This window comes from Lithobates pipiens, unplaced genomic scaffold (genome assembly GCF_037356315.1).
Source record: "Lithobates pipiens isolate NorthernLeopardFrog02 unplaced genomic scaffold, aLitPip1_a1.2 Scaffold_8, whole genome shotgun sequence".
Lineage (NCBI taxonomy): Eukaryota > Metazoa > Chordata > Amphibia > Anura > Ranidae > Lithobates > Lithobates pipiens.
The window spans coordinates 454,711,311-454,727,451 of record NW_027507903.1 but is presented as its reverse complement, the minus strand read 5'-3'; the positions used below and the strand labels follow the sequence as shown (position 1 = coordinate 454,727,451).

The following is a 16,141-nucleotide window of genomic DNA, read 5'->3' as shown; positions in this document are numbered from 1 at the left end:
GTATAGGCAAATACGCCCATGTGCATGGAGCCTGTCTCTTGCTACTGGTCCCATGGACTAAAGTAGCCCTTGCAAAGTTCAATACTTGACAGAAGGGAAGGATCAGCCTTATCACATGGAGATTATCCAAGATAATGTCCAGGGGCCAAGTCCTGGGGAAAAAAAAGTACAGGAACTCGCCCAAGATCCCCCACCTCAAAAATACAAAATGTGTGTATATCACCTTTACATCAGGGTCCGCAGAGTTCCCGCTTGCAGTGTAAGGGGGAATCCTGCAGACTCTGATGTAAAGGGGAATGCAGGGAACTATGCCCCCTTCACTCTGCCCCCTAGTGTTCTCTGTATCCTTCACTCCCCCCCAGTAATGTCCTCTGTCCCCTTCACCCCCCCCAGTAATGTCCTCTGTCCCCCCCAGTAATGTCCTCTGTCCCCTTCACTCCCCCCCTAGAAATGTCCTCTGCCCCCTTCACCTCCCCCCCAGTAATGTCCTCTGCTCCCTTCACCCCCCCCCCCCTAGTAATTTCCAGTTCCTGGAAGAGTGGGGGCTGGTGAGATCTCAGCTGACCTGTCAATGAGGTGGTGAGCTGTCAGCAGTGTGGTGCTGTTCTTTCATTGACCATGAGGTGGCATCGGTGGCCCCGTAGAGCAGAGGCTAGGTGGTATCGGTAGTAGTGGAGATGTGTGCGGCAGCGGGGTGAAGGAAGATGAATTGGGAAGGAGAGTGGAATGGGGCACACCTGTGACATCCCACACCAGACATGCCGATTTTACGAGGTTTGCCATTACACGGGGACACTCACACCCGGTGTTTGGGACTCGGGAGTTGTAGTTTTCTCCTGCGCTGCTCAGTTCTCTTTAGTCTCCACCCACCGCCACCAGGACCTTGAGTGTCGTCCGGACTACAACTCCTGGAATGCAGCGCAGCAAACTGCCCTCCCAACTCAGCCCGCCCCTGTTCAAAGACCAGTCCTGCTAAAGGGAACTGTGTTCCTGCTATGTAAAAAGTACAGGAACGCTGTTCCCATGCGTTCCCGCAGGACTTGAGCCCTGATAATGTCTAAAGCTGAAATGAATGATGGAACAAGTTCAAATCTGAAACAAAATTTGACTGCATGTGACCCACGTTAAAAACAAAATTTAAATTGACATATATAGTACAGTAAGTTATTTCAAAAGCCTGTGTTGTTGGAGAGAACCAAAGCAATAATGTTTTTTGTCCATGCAACATACTTGCTTTCACTTCACTTTCCCACAAGTACATTCAGCTGTTGGGAGTGCAGAGAATTAACTATGGTAGTTCTTCTGGCAATGGGAAGCATGTGACTTTCTCACCTTCCTTCCATCAGACAAGGCTGGTGCTTAATGGTGGGCCGCTCCAATGCTGTTTCATGGGGGTGAGGAAAGAGTCCATGTGCAATTGTAGGGCCCCTATTAAACTAAGCCTGTCGTTTTTCTTTGTTTGGACCCAGCACAGGTTTAATGTAAAGCAAAACTAAACTCTCTCAATTAACATTGCCTTGAAAAAGTATTCATACCCCATGACATTTTCCACATTTTGTCATGTTACAACCAAAAATGTAAATGTATTTTATTGGGATTTTATGTGATAGATGTACAGTAGAAGGGACATAATAAATGGTTTTCAAAATGTTTTACAAAATAAATATGTGAAAAGTGTGGTGTGCATTTGTATTCAGCCCCCTTTACTCTGATACCCCTAACTAAAATCTAGTGGAACCAATTGCCTTCAGAAGTCACTTAATTAGTGAAAAGAGTACACCTGTGTGTGTTTATTTCTCAGTATAAATACAGCTGTTCTGTGAAGCCCTCAGAGGTCTGTTAGAAAACCTTAGTTAACAAACAGCATCATGACCAGACAGACAGGTCAGGGATAAAGTTGTGGAGAAGTTTAAAGCAGGGTTAGGTTATAAAAAAAAATCCCAACCTTTGAACATCTCAATGATCACTGTTCAATCCATCATCTAAAAATGGAAAGAGTATGGCACAACTGCAAACCTACCAAGACATGGCCGTCCACCTAAACTGACAGGCCGGGCAAGGAGAGCATTAATCAGGGAAGCCAAAAGGCCCATGGTAACTCGGGAGGAACTACAGAGATCCACAGCTCAGGTGGGAGAATCTCTATTAGTTGTCCCCGCCACAAATCTGGCCTTTATTGAAGAGTGGGGCAAGAAGAAAACCATTGTTGAAAGAAAGCCATAAGAAGTCCCCTTTGCAGTAGATGAGACCAAAATTGAACTTTTTGGCCTAAAAGCATGACAAAATTTGGAAAATGTCAAGGAGTATGAATACTTTTTCAAGGCACTGTATCACATTTACTTATTTTAAACTTTTGTTCGACATTTCTTCAGTTGTTTCCTGGTTTCTGGCCTGGGCCTATATGATGTCATACATCCCAGGAGTCTTCTGGGCATTTTTTTCCTTTCATCTGGAGGAGGGAAAGGAAGAGCATTCTCAGCTAAACACACCCTCCTAAACACATATGATTTAAAATAAATATATATGCTATAGCATTAGCATCGCTTATCAGATATATTCCACCCTGTGTGCCTCCAGTTCTTGCATTTCACATATGCAAATGTCCAACCAAATTGTAGACTCAAAGAGTCCAAAAATATGGTTCCTAGAGGAACATCCAAATTTAGCCATGGTTCCCGTCACCACATCTCCTGAGACCTCTCCCGTATGGTATTAGACTTACCAGAAAAACTGAATATATACACCTGTATTACTATCTGTTATTTGGATCCGAGATCGTCCTACCATCTAAATGTCACTCACGACAAAGACAGTGCAGATAGCGTAATACCGTTTAAACATTTTTATTTTAAACCAATCCTCCCCTTACAGATGTACACTTACAAAAGAGATGATAGAGTCGCATGGTCACATGCAAACACATTTCATCATCACTTCATCAGAGGGTGTTGCCACACAGCATGGCTCCTTTCATTTATAGGGTGTACGTGCAGGACTTTAACCCAGTCCATTCAGACATTATCTCCAAATAGACTCCTCTTTCTATGGTAAAATGAGGACACATGATGAAAAATCACACCTTATGTAAAGCATACAAATTATGTATACAAATCTATTGTGACACAGTGCTTTTTAATTGTCACATTCTCTATTTGATATATGTGGCCTTGTACCAACAGATTTACTTCTACAGCTTTTGACAGTAAAATCCATCCCGACCGGAGTTACCCGATCGCATAATGTATCGATACATGTTACTCCACATCGTGGCTTAACTTTATTGTACTCGGAATTCTGAAAAGGACAGTTCATGAGAATTAGATGGAATTGTTCCCAAGATTCAGATTTTCTTGCACAAACGCAAATAATTAAAGTGACATACTTACCTCCACTGTGCAGCTAGTTTTGCACAGAGTGGCCCCAATCCTGCTCTTCTGGGGTCCCTCAGCGGCTCTTGTGGCTCCTCCCGACATCAGATAACCCCCTGGGAGAAGCGATCTCCTGGGGGTTACCTTAAGGGCGTGCACCCGAGTGCAGCATTCGGCATCCATAGACGCCCCAGCGCCCGCATCATTGGATTTGATTGACAGCATTAAGAGCCAATGACTGCGCTGCTGTCAATCTTTCCAATCAAGAACCAGAGAGAGAGAGAGCGCGTCCCTGTGGGACAAGTTTGAGGGTTCAGGTAAGTGAAACGGAGGGGCTGGGGGGCCGGTCACTGACAGGTGTTTTTTCAAAAGTGTCAAGCAGTTGTTATCTCTACCCGATTAACACGGCTCTCCGAGTGATCTGTGCTTTTAACATTGTTGCTTTTGTAAGTGTATATCTGTGAGGTGGGGATTAGTTTACAATAATTTGTTAAAAACGTACGCTATGTGCACTATCTTTGTTGTGAGTTAGATTTAGAAGGAAGGACGATCTCGGATCCAAAGAACGGATTGTAACGCAGGCGTATATATTCAGTCTTTCTGGTAAGTCTACTACCATAAGGGAGAGGTCTTGCGAGATGTGGTGACGGAAACTGTGGCTACATTTGGATATTTCTCTATGAACCATGTTTTTGGACTGAGTCTACAACTTGGTTGGACATTTGCATATGTTAAATACAAGAACTGAAGACACACAAGATGGAATATAACTGATTCGCTCTGCCAATGCTATAGGATATATATTTATTTTAAAGCATATGTGTTTAGTGTTGTATAATTTATATTAGCTGCTATTGTGTCCATTAAAATAATTTTCTTCACAAGTTACATTTTCTATGTGTGCTGGGAGAGAGGTATCTTTTAACTAAGGTTAGTATTTAAACACACCCTCCTGCCTGTGTGCCTGAGCTAAGGGCAGATGGGTTGCAGGAAGTAAATGCAACATGAATCATCTGTCCTTACTCAAGATGGCCACTGCTAACAAAAACTAGGGGGTGGGTTTTTAGAACAGTTTCTCAATATAATAAAGCTTTGAGACATTATTGGATGGGTGAGTTTGCTTTGAACATTAAAAATTAATTAAATAGCATTTTTAGTTTGTAGTAATCAGAGACAGTTTAGTTCAGCTTTAAGGTTTGCCTGTCAATATAAAGGCCTGTACACACTATCAGACTTTTTGAATACAAACATGCAAATCAGCTGTTTTAAGGCAAAATCCAACTGTGTGTACACTCCATCGGACAAACTTTTCAGTTTTCATCGGACAAATGTTGGCTGTGCGAACAGACAAACTTTTGGACAACATAAGTCCGATGGAGCAAAGTCCGATCACGTGTACAGAAAACCATCGGACTTTACAAACATGCATGCTCAGAACCAACGCGAAAGATCAGACAACAATACAGAAGTTGACCAAAGGTGGCGATAAAGAGCAGAAAAACTACATGATTTGATGAAAGTTGGCTGAAAAAGTCTGATAGTGTGTATGTTTAACAAGATCACGGGCAATGCCCTTTGTACAGAAATCCACGGGAAAGTTTGTATAAAAGTCCAATCGTGTGTATGAGGCTTTAGCCATTATACTTGAAGTGGACCTTTTTCTAATTTTACAAGTTTGCACAAATAGCTTTCTGACATAACAGTAACCGTATTATTTTTTTTTAAAAAGGTCTACCTTTTATCATTACAGTAGACGAATAAATGAATTGAAGTGAGTTTGCCTACCCTAGGCTGAGATGATGCCATCAATCCTGTGCAGACAGGAGGAAACATTTCCTCAGTACTCTGATTTAAAGTTTCACTAAGCCCACATCAAAAAAACGATCAATAAATGCTGTATTACATGCTGTTCATACTCACCCAGACACTATGAGATTTGTTTTCTGTATTTTGCAAAAAAATGGGTTGATGCTGCTGCTCTCTAGCTCCACCTTCTAGTCATGTCTCCAGTTCAACTAGGGATTTTGCAGCAGTAGTGCCAACTCTGCACATGCTCAGTTTTCAGGGAGTTTCTATGCTGAACATTTCCTGCCTATCACAGATGAGCAGTCCATGTGACAATAGAGTCACACATGTGGGTGTATACACAGCCTACTCCCTCCCTTCTCTTCCATGCTCACTAACCAGCTAAACACAATGGGGTTTTTATTCGCTCCATAAGACACACCTGACCATAAGATGCACCTAGTGTCATGAAAATCTCACGAAGAGATTGTCCTCCAGGTCTTCTGATGTACGATCGTCGCGGGTACGCACGATCGTACGAACGCCCTTACGTTCGTACACAGGTGCGCGTGCGCGGACACGCGCACGGGCGCGTGCGTGCGTCCGTATTGGCGCCAAACGGCCTATTTAAACCAGCCTCTTGCCAACAGTCTTTGCTGTCTGCTCTACAGCGTTATATCTGTGAGACCTGATCCGTATTGTTTGTTCCTGTTTGACCCGGCCTGCCTGTGACCTATCTGCTATCCGCCTGCACCCGACCTCGGCTTGTTGTGACTATTCTCCTGCCTGTTCCCTTGTACTTCGTTCCTGTCTGGTATCCGATCCGGCTTGCTCTGACCATCCGTCTGCTAAAAGGGTAACCTGCTTATACTGAACTGTTCATCTGCTATAAGTGCCTGCTCATATTGAACTACCTATCTGCTGCAAGTCACCTGCTTATACTGAACTGTGTCATCTGCTACAAGTGATCTGTTAGTATTGAACTGTTCATCTGCTATAAGTGCCTGCTCATATTGAACTACCTATCTGCTGCAAGTCACCTGCTTATACTGGACTGTGTCATCTGCTACAAGTAACCTGCTAGTATTGCACTGTCCATCTGCTCCTAGTGCCTGCTTATATTGACTGTTTATCTGCTGCAAGCACTTGTGTATATTATACTGTTCACCTGCTACAAGTGGCCTGCTTTCCTGCACTGCTTATTGCCAAGTTACCTGCTCCTTTGAACTGTGTATCTGCTTTAAACTACCTGCTGATCCCTTCACTGTGATTACCTGCTCCACTGAACCTCGCCTACCCATCCTACCCATCTGTTGATCCTGCCAGGCACCTGTACCCCTCCTTACTCCTGTGTTCCCTGTTACATTGCCAGGAAACCGGTAGTGGGAGTCGTAAAGGAGGCCTCTCTCCGCAATCCGGGCTCGCTACTAGAAGGTACGTGATAGTAGCAGACAGCCAATGTCTGAGCCCGAGCGGGGAGCCTCCGCCATGGAAGAACTTTGTCAACACCTGGCAGGACTGTCTGAGGCAGCTAAGGGCATTCAACAAGGCTACACTCGGCTGGAGGAACGGTTAATTGCTCTTTCCAACCCCTCCGGATCCTTGGGGGCCCCTCAACCATCAGTTTCTTCAGCTGAAGCAGGTCCAACACCTACAGTTGTGATGTTACCACCAGAACCTAAAGTTCCCACACCCGAGCGATTTTCTGGGAATCGCAGTGGCTTCAGGGCCTTCCGCATCTCCTGCGAATTATATTTTACCCTCCAACCACGGACCTTCTCTTTAGAGGCTACCAAGGTGGGTTTTGTGGTGTCTCTACTCTCTGGAGACCCCCAGACCTGGGCCCACCGCCTGTTAGAAAACAAGGACGCAGCATTGACTAATCTTTCTACCTTTTTTGATGCTATGGCTCAATTGTATGAAGATCCTCAACTTTCAGCAACTGCAGAAACCGCTTTGCGGACCCTCCAGCAGGGACGAAGGGCGGTGGAAGATTATGTGGCCGAGTTCAGGCGATGGGGTGCGGATACGAACTGGAATGATGCTGCCCTTCGCCATCAGTTCCGCATGGGACTCTCTGATTCTTTGAAGGATGAGCTTGCTAGAGTCGGTGTTCCACAGACATTAAACGCACTAATTGACTTGGCGATACAGATCGATCGTCGTCTGAGAGAAAGGAGAGCTGAGAAGGCCACTGGTTTCTCTCGTCCAACCTGGATGCTTCCAAAGGCCCCAAGCCATTTACATCCAGCACCTGCCACCCGATCCACGTCTGACACACCTGAGCCAATGCAACTTGGAGTCTTGCGGCCATCTCTTACCCCCGAAGAACGTCAACGTCGGCGGAATAATAACTTATGTCTCTATTGCGGGGAATCTGGACATTACGTCAGGAACTGTCCAATAAAACTTTGTAAGTGTCCATCCATGCCTCCTGATCTCCCAGACTCTTTAATAAAGTTTCCATCCCACCTTATCATTTCTGTCTCCTTTCAGTTCCCAGGAAAGACTTTACAGACACCCGCCATTATTGATTCCGGGGCATGCAGCTGTTTTATGGATTCATCCTTTGCTACCCAACATCAGATTCCTCTCCTACCTAAGACCCGTGGACTCTCTATTCATTTGGCCGATGGCTCCGCTATTAAATCTGGTCCTGTAACTCGAGAAACTGCACCTCTACCTACTGTTATCTCTGGTTCTCATCGAGAACTTCTCCGGATGGACATTATCACCTCCCCTCTTTTTCCTGTAATCCTTGGGATGCCCTGGCTACAGGCTCACAATCCAACCATAAATTGGACTACAGGAGAAATTACCTTTTCTTCACTGTATTGCCAGAAGTTCTGTGGTTCATCCGGTCCTCTGAGACCAGCAACTTTATTATCTATTGACTCAGAGATCGATTTACGTCAAGCCATTCCCGAAGTCTACCATGAATTTTTGGACGTGTTCAGTAAACAAAAGGCAGAGGTGCTCCCGCCCCACCGGGCTTATGACTGCCCCATTGAGTTACTTCCTGGAGCCAAGATCCCGTTTGGAAGGGTTTTTCCCTTAACAGAGGTAGAGCAGGAGAAACTCAAAGAATACCTCGAAGAAAATCTAAAGAAGGGGTTCATTCGCCCGTCTACATCCCCAGCAGGTGCAGGTATTTTCTTTGTTGAGAAAAAGGACCACACTCTCCGACCCTGCGTAGACTACCGTGAATTAAACAACATCACTATAAAGAACCGGTACCCTCTCCCCCTTTTTCCAGAGTTATTCCAAAGACTGGGAATTGCTACGGTGTTCACTAAACTCGATCTCCGTGGGGCTTACAACTTGATCCGTATCAAGGCCGGAGATGAGTGGAAGACTGCTTTCCGTACCCGATTCGGACACTTCGAGTATTTGGTGATGCCCTTCGGTTTGTGTAATGCCCCCGCCACTTTCCAATACTTTATCAATGATGTGCTCCGGGACTTTCTGGACTTATTTGCTGTCGTTTAATTAGATGATATTTTGATTTTTTCTTCCTCCCTTGAAGCCCATCGCAAGCACGTCAAAAGCGTGCTGGGTCGGCTCCGCCAACACGGACTATATGCAAAAGCAGACAAGTGTTTGTTCGAACAGGAAAGTATACCATTCCTGGGGTTGATCATCTCTAGTAAGGGTATAAAAATGGACCCCCAGAAGATTGCTGCGATTTTGGACTGGCCGACTCCTGTAGACAGGAAAGGAATCCAACGTTTTATTGGATTCGCCAACTTCTACCGCAAATTTATTAAAGTTTTCTCAGCTATTGTTGCACCCATCACACAACTAACTAGACAAGGAACCCATTTTCATTGGACCTCTGAAGCTCAAAAAGCATTCGAGACTCTCAAGGGACTTTTCACCTCCGCTCCTATTTTAAGACATCCAGATTCCTCCCTGCCATTTGTTTTAGAAGTGGATGCATCCGAAATCGCCGTAGGAGCTATATTATCCTAAAGACAAGGAACTAAGGCCCTGCTTCATCCTGTGGCTTTCTTTTCACGTAAGTTATCTGCAGCCGAGAAAAATTACGATGTCGGAGACCGGGAGCTGTTGGCCATTAAATCCGCATTAGAAGAGTGGCGTTATTTGTTGGAAGGAGCTTCTCATCCAATTCTAATATTTACAGATCACAAAAACCTGGAGTACTTAAGATCTGCAAAAAGACTAAAACCAAGACAAGCCAGGTGGGCACTCTTCTTCTCCCGGTTCTCTTTCCATGTGACGTATCGCCCAGGGTCTAAGAATATAAAACCAGATGCCTTGTCACGGATGTTCCACAAGTCCCAGGAGAATTCTCCTCCGGATACCATTCTCGCTCCTGGGAATTTCCTTCTGCTTCAGGAAGATCTTCTCTCTCGGCTTAGACAAGCCTCCATGGGACAAAGACCCTTCTCAGAACCAGAACTACAAACCAGAGGTGGGTTACTGTGGTATAAAGACAAGATCTACATCCCCGAAACTCTGCGGGTATCTGTTCTAGAGCTGTGTCATGACCACGCACTCGCCGGACATTTTGGTATCACTAGAACCATTGATTTGGTACAGCGTACTTTTTGGTGGCCTCGGTTACGGGAAGATTGCAGGAAATACGTGAACACCTGCACTACGTGCATTAGGAGTAAGAACTGTAAAACCAAGGCCTGGGGCCTCCTTAAACCGTTGTCTGTTCCGGACAGGCCATGGAAAATGCTGTCTCTAGACTTCATTGTTGAATTGCCTCCGGCAGACGATCATACCACTATCTTGGTGGTGGTCGATCGTCTGTCAAAGATGGCACATTTTATTCCCATGAAGGGTACCCCTTCAGCCTCTGAAACTGCACAAGTGTTTATCAAAGAAATAATTAGGCTCCATGGGGTACCAGCCAATATAGTTTCGGATCGAGGAGTACAGTTCACCTCTCGATTCTGGAAGTCCCTCTGCAAGGCCTTGAATATTGAACTATCTTTCTCATCCGCTTATCATCCTCAGTCCAATGGGCAGACTGAGAGGACAAACCAAACTCTCGAACAATATTTACGCTGTTTTTCCTCTTTTGCACAAGATGATTGGATCTCCCTACTTCCAGTAGCTGAATTTGCGTATAATAATTCTCTCTATTCCGCCATCAAACAGACACCCTTTTTTGCCAATTATGGCTTCCACCCTTCATTTTTACCCAACTCCCTTCCTGAATGTTCAGTACCTGCGGTCCAGGAAAAGATGAACTTTTTTTCAACCAACAACAAACTTCTACAAGAAACAATGACTAAAACTCAAGAGCACAACAAGGCAACCTTTGACAGGAAAAGACGAGGAGAGTTAGTACTGGTACCTGGTGATTTAGTGTGGCTATCCACGGTAAACTTGAAAATGGCGTGTCCTTCAAAGAAACTAGGTCCCAAGTTTTTAGGACCTTTCTCAGTCAAAAGGAAGATTAACGAAGTTGCTTTTGAACTAGAACTTCCAGACTCACTAAAGGTTCATCCGGTATTCCATGTATCCTTATTGAAACCTTTCACTCCCAATCCATTTCCTAACCGAAAAACCACTCCTCCTGATCCGATCTTGGTTGATGGTGAAGAAGAATTTGAAATTGAAGCCATCCTAAAATCTAGAAGAAGAGGAAACCAGAACCAGTTCTTAATCAAATGGAAAGGATATGGTCCTGAAGAGAACTCCTGGGAGCCTGAGGACAACATTCATGCGAAAAACTTGATTCGATCCTTTAAAAGGGCCCATCCGGAAAAGTTTGCCCGAAAGGGCATCCGGAGGCTGCCCCTTGGGAGGGGGCAATGTCATGAAAATCTCACGAAGAGATTGTCCTCCAGGTCTTCTGATGTACGATCGTCGCGGGTACGCACGATCGTACGAACGCCCTTACGTTCGTACACAGGTGCGCGTGCGCGGGCACGCGCACGGTCGCGTGCGTGCGTCCGTATTGGCGCCAAACGGCCTATTTAAACCAGCCTCTTGCCAACAGTCTTTGCTGTCTGCTCTACAGCGTTATATCTGTGAGACCTGATCCGTATTGTTTGTTCCTGTTTGACCCGGCCTGCCTGTGACCTATCTGCTATCCGCCTGCACCCGACCTCGGCTTGTTGTGACTATTCTCCTGCCTGTTCCCTTGTACTTCGTTCCTGTCTGGTATCCGATCCGGCTTGCTCTGACCATCCGTCTGCTAAAAGGGTAACCTGCTTATACTGAACTGTTCATCTGCTATAAGTGCCTGCTCATATTGAACTACCTATCTGCTGCAAGTCACCTGCTTATACTGAACTGTGTCATCTGCTACAAGTGATCTGTTAGTATTGAACTGTTCATCTGCTATAAGTGCCTGCTCATATTGAACTACCTATCTGCTGCAAGTCACCTGCTTATACTGGACTGTGTCATCTGCTACAAGTAACCTGCTAGTATTGCACTGTCCATCTGCTCCTAGTGCCTGCTTATATTGACTGTTTATCTGCTGCAAGCACTTGTGTATATTATACTGTTCACCTGCTACAAGTGGCCTGCTTTCCTGCACTGCTTATTGCCCAGTTACCTGCTCCTTTGAACTGTGTATCTGCTTTAAACTACCTGCTGATCCCTTCACTGTGATTACCTGCTCCACTGAACCTCGCCTACCCATCCTACCCATCTGTTGATCCTGCCAGGCACCTGTACCCCTCCTTACTCCTGTGTTCCCTGTTACATTGCCAGGAAACCGGTAGTGGGAGTCGTAAAGGAGGCCTCTCTCCGCAATCCGGGCTCGCTACTAGAAGGTACGTGATACCTAGGTTTTAGAGGAGGAAAACAAGAAAAAAAACAAATATTCTGAAACCAAATGGGTGTACCAATATATTTACCAGTGCCCATGAAATGCACCATGACCTGTGCCAAGTAAATGCAGCCTTCCCAGTCCCATAAAGTGCAACCTTAATTGTGCCCTTTAAATGCAGCCTGACTTGTGTCCTTTAAATGCAGTCTGACTTGTGCCTTTTAAATGCAGCCTGACTTGTACCCATTAAATGCAGCCTGACTTGTACCCATTAAATGCAGTCTGACTTGCAGTCTTACCTGTGTCCATTAAATGCAGCCTGTTCTGTGCCTGGCGACTGGCGAGGACGTCCTCACAGTCGCCTGTCCATCTGTCACTCAGAAGACACAGCTACTCGAGCGGCAGTGCTTCATTTGGCCGCTGGGGTTGCTCTGTTTTCTGTCTTCTTTGAGTGACAAGAGATCGCCTGGTGCTCGCGGGAGATGGCTGCCCTATAATATAACATGGTGGAAGCAGCAGCGATGGGCGGGGGGCTGTTCAATATTCGCTCCATAAGATGCACAGGCATTTCTCCCCATTTTTGGGGGTGAAAAAAGTGCATCTTATAGAGTGAAAAATACGGTATATGTATTCCAAAGGCTGATTTTTTTTTTTTTGAACATGTGACCAGCAGCAGAGGACTAGAAGCTCCTCCTGCTTATGTTTCCCTGCAGACAGGCTGGGAAATAGCTGGGTCATGTGACAGCTGTATATCGATTAGAAAAAATGTTATTATTTTTTTTTAATTAAAATAATTACAGTGCCATCATCCACATACAGAAATAGAAGGGATAATGTAAAATAAACAGTGTGTGTTTAGTATCACTTTAAGCCGAGGCAAAGGTAATTATTTTTGCTTAAGGCCCAAGCATTATAGCAGGACAACATCAGATTCTGTCAGCAGTATGTGAATTGAGTACAATCTAGCCCATCAGGTAAGGACTGGTTTAAGAAAAAACAAGGAGGGAGTGAAGTTCTCTCTGGAAGCCAGTGTGAGAAATGAAACCTCCAAGATGATAGAATGGAAATTTGCCAGTAAATATGAAAACACATGTCATAATATCTCAGTTTACCATGAGCAACAAGGCAGCATAAACATCCTCCTGTCAAACCTAAACCAAGCACTGTGTTTTTTCTTTTCGTTATCCAGCATAACAGTCATAACACATACAAGCTTATCGAGAAAACATTTCACTATGTTCCATCTGGAAAGATTAATAATGCTTAACTAAAATTCGAATTTCAGAGTAAATACAGTATAACAAAAAACGCCTGACATCAAATAAAAGATTTAAGTTTTTATATAATACATTGGAGCCAGGTTCAACAGACTTCTAAAAGGGTGTATGAGCAAGACTGCACCCTCTTGTCTGCTAGAGGGTTGTAAGAATGAATAAACCGAGCAGCATATATTTACGCGGGGGGGAGGACTCAGAGCATAGGTAGGGTTGCTGTTCGTGTTTGTGAAAAGGCTAAAATTCATCTCGAACATTGCAGATTAGGTTTAAAAAGCTAGAACCGAACATCTGTGATGTTTAAGTGCACTGAATTTGGTGAACAAATGCAGTAAAACTGTAATTATTCCCATATAATTATAGAGGTGGCAAACAGGGGACTTTTTATACAGTTAAATTATAAACTAGTACAGGGCTGGTTCATAATTTGGCAATGTACCTTCATCAAAATGACACAGCAATCTCCCCACAGCTGTCTGTGGTATGTAGGATTTACATTTTTTTTTTTAAGTGCGGAGTTCCCTTTAATAGTCTATTGACACTTCCTGCTGCTCAGCAACTGAAAGTCTGTGCAGAGTTATAGACATTACAACGGTGATCCACTGATCGCAGGTGCAAAACTTTGCAGGCTCCTGTGCAAAAAAAATGAATGCACATTTATTTTACTTGCAAAAACATAAGCATTTATTTTTTTTTTTCTTAAAGGTGAACTTAGCCTTTAAGAGATACTCCATAGTGTGGACCCGCATGAAAAAAAAAAACATCCACACCCAACGCTTGACTCCTGCCAAATGACAGCTATGCTGCCTACCCACCACTAAGTTAATGATTATTTCACTGGGTCACACCCCTTTGTGATGTCATCGACCCATCATGAACCCTATACTCATTAACATGGGAGGGTCACCCCCCAGGACCCCCCTGTCCTCATCAACACGGGGACAAGGAGCTTTAAGGGGATAGCACGACCCTTTAAGTGACTAGTGCTGCTCACCCCCCCTCCCCCACCTTTCCTGCCCTGCTGGGTTGCATGCTTACATAAGGGTCTGGTATGGATTTTGGGGGAGGCCTCACGCCATTTAAAAAAAAAAATTGAGATGGGTTTTCCCTCAAAATCCATACCGGACCTGAAGAGCCTGGTATGGGTTGGGGGGACCCCCACACTGTTTTAAAAAAAAAAATAGTTATGCCAGCTCAAGGAATCCAGCTGACAAGAGATGAGTGATAGTTGGTAAGGATGAGGTGGGTGCTGGCTCCTTGACAACCAACTATTTCCTGGATGTTAAGGACACCGGTGGGTGACGGTGATAAAATACTGATAGTTTTCACTACTAAAATGCTGCATCGCTTCAAGAGATAGTGCATGTGGTATTTTAGTAGCATTTTTTTGTGAATTGCAAAAACATTTTTGAAAGACGGTATAACGGAGTTAATTTTACCACTGATCTTAAAGCAGTAGATACCATTTCGTAAATGAAGCCCATCATTACGTGTGCATCACCTAGGGTAGTCTGCATGAAAATATTCTTTAGTATTCTTAATACTGACTTCTAGTAGTTCTTTCACACTACATTACTTTTTTTTAGTACTGTCTATCCTTTTTTCTTTGTTTGATGATTTTTTTTCCTCTCTGAAGTATATCTCCAGTCTCTAACAATTCCTGTAACCTGCTTGCAGACTCTGACCATCTCCTGTAGCATGGCCATAATCTTTGACCATCTCCTGTTACATGTCTGCAGTCTCTAACAGCTTTCTGTATCAATACATTTACTAATTATATGGTAATGTCAAGAGCTGCACTTGAGACCCTCTATGTCAGGTAAGTTAACCACCACTGGAAAAAGTAGTCAATAATAATTAAATGAAGAAAATATGTACACAACCACAGTACATTATATATATCTCACAAAAGTGAGTACACCCTTTTCACATTTTTTTAAATATTTTATTCTTTTCATGTGACAACACTGAAGAAATGACACTTTGCTACAATGTAAAGTAGTGAGTGTACAGCTTGTATAACAGTGTAATTTTGCTCTCCCTTCAAAATAACTCAACACACAGCCATTAATGTGTAAACCGCTGGCAAAAAAAGTGAGTACATCCCTAAGTGAAAATGTCCAAATTTGGCCAAAGTGGCAATATTTTGTGTTGCCACCATTATTTTCCAGGACTGCCTTAACCCTCTTGGGCATGGAGTTCACCAGAGCGGCACAGGATGCCACTGGAGTCCTCTTCCACTCCTCCATGACGACATCACGGAGCTGGTGGATATTAGAGACCTTGCGCTCCTCCACCTTCCGTCTGAAGATGCCCCACAGATGCTCAATAGGATTTAGGTCTGGAGACATGCTTGGCCAGTCCTCCACCTTTACCCTCAGCTTCTTTAGCAAGGCAGTGGTCTTCTTGGAGGTTTGTTTAGGGTCATTATCATGTTGGAATACTGCACTACGGCCCAGTCTCCAAAGGGAAGGGGTCATGCTCTGCTTCAGTATGTCACAGTGTTGGCATTCATGGTTCCCTCAATGAACTGTAGCTCCCCGGTGCTGGCAGCGCTCATGCAGCCCTGGACCATGACACTCCCACTACCATGCTTGACTGTAGGCAAGACACACTTGTCTTTGTACTCCTCACCTGGTTGCCGCCACACACGCTTGACACCATCTAAACCAAATAAGTTTACCTTGATCTTATCAGACCATAGGACATGGTTCCAGTAATCCATGTCCTTAGTCTGCTTGTCTTCAGCAAACTGTTTGCAGGCTTTCTCGTGCACAATTTGATGCAGTGTGTGGTGTATAGTCTGAGCACTGACAGGCTGACCCCCCACCCCTTCAACCTCTGCAGCAATGCTGGCAGCACTCATATGTCTATTTCCCAAAGACAACCTCTGAATATAATGCTGAGCACATGCACTTAACTTCTTTGGTCAACCATGACTAGGCCTGTTCTGG

The 16,141-nt window shown here is 44.5% G+C and overlaps 1 protein-coding gene across 2 annotated transcripts in view; it reads left to right on the top strand.

Moving 5' to 3' along the window:
* LOC143960131 (matrix metalloproteinase-21-like) overlaps positions 1-16,141 on the top strand; it is a 113,235-nt gene that overhangs the window by 70,630 nt on the left and 26,464 nt on the right. The window lies entirely within an intron of this gene.